The sequence below is a fragment of the Anopheles coustani genome (genome assembly GCF_943734705.1).
Source record: "Anopheles coustani chromosome X unlocalized genomic scaffold, idAnoCousDA_361_x.2 X_unloc_133, whole genome shotgun sequence".
In the NCBI taxonomy this organism is placed as follows: domain Eukaryota; kingdom Metazoa; phylum Arthropoda; class Insecta; order Diptera; family Culicidae; genus Anopheles; species Anopheles coustani.
In genome coordinates this window covers 21,334-22,974 of record NW_026525086.1, presented here as the reverse complement: position 1 = coordinate 22,974, position 1,641 = coordinate 21,334, and positions in this window count along the sequence as shown.

Here is a 1,641-nt window from a genome sequence, read left to right as displayed (position 1 = left end):
TCAATACAGCATCCCTACTTAAAGGCATCTCGGACTTAGTCGATTTTTCATAAATTCATAGAAATTCATATGTGAGGATGCTGCGAGATGAATGGGATGCTGCATGGAGATGAATCTTGATCTCCTACATCTCTCATCTCAATACAGCATCCCTACTTAAAGCCATCTCGGACTTAGTCGATTTTTCATAAATTCATAGAAATTCATATGTTAGGATGCTGCGAGATGAATGGGATGCTGCATGGAGATGAATCTTGATCTCCTACATCTCCCATCTTAATACAGCATCCCTACTTAAAGCCATCTCGGACTTAGTCGATTTTTCATAAATTCTAAGAAATTCATATGTTAGGATGCTGCGAGATGAATGGGATGCTGCATGGAGATGAATCTTGATCTCCTACATCTCTCATCTCAATACAGCATCCCTACTTAAAGGCATCTCGGACTTAGTCGATTTTTCATAAATTCATAGAAATTCATATGTTAGGATGCTGCGAGATGAATGGGATGCTGCATGGAGATGAATCTTGATCTCCTACATCTCCCATCTTAATACAGCATCCCTACTTAAATGCATCTCGGACTTAGTCGATTTTTCATAAATTCTAAGAAATTGATATGTTAGGATGCTGCGAGATGAATGGGATGCTGCATGGAGATGAATCTTGATCTCCTACATCTCTCATCTCAATACAGCATCCCTACTTAAAGGCATCTCGGACTTAGTCGATTTTTCATAAATTCATAGAAATTCATATGTTAGGATGCTGCGAGATGAATGGGATGCTGCATGGAGATGAATCTTGATCTTCTTCATCTCCCATCTTAATACAGCATCCCTACTTGAAGGCATCTCGGACTTAGTCGATTTTTCATAAATTCTAAGAAATTCATATGTTAGGATGCTGCGAGATGAATGGGATGCTGCATGGAGATGAATCTTGATCTACTTCATCTCCCATCTTAATACAGCATCCCTACTTAAATGCATCTCGGACTTAGTCGATTTTTCATAAATTCTAAGAAAAACATATGTTAGGATGCTGGGAGATGAATGGGATGCTGCATGGAGATGAATCTTGATCTTCTTCATCTCCCATCTTAATACAGCATCCCTACTTAAATGCATCTCGGACTTAGTCGATTTTTCATAAATTCTAAGAAAAACATATGTTAGGATGCTGCGAGATGAATGGGATGCTGCATGGAGATGAATCTTGATCTCCTACATCTCCCGTCTCAATACAGCATCCCTACTTAAAGGCATCTCGGACTTAGTCGATTTTTCATAAATTCTAAGAAATTCATATGTTAGGATGCTGGGAGATGAATGGGATGCTGCATGGAGATGAATCTTGATCTCCTACATCTCTCATCTCAATACAGCATCCCTACTTAAAGGCATCTCGGACTTAGTCGATTTTTCATAAATCCATAGAAATTCATATGTTAGGATGCTGGGAGATGAATGGGATGCTGCATGGAGATGAATCTTGATCTCCTACATCTCCCATCTTAATACAGCATCCCTACTTAAAGCCATCTCGGACTTAGTCGATTTTTCATAAATTCTAAGAAATTCATATGTTAGGATGCTGGGTGATGAATGGGATGCTGCATAGAGATGAATCTTGATCT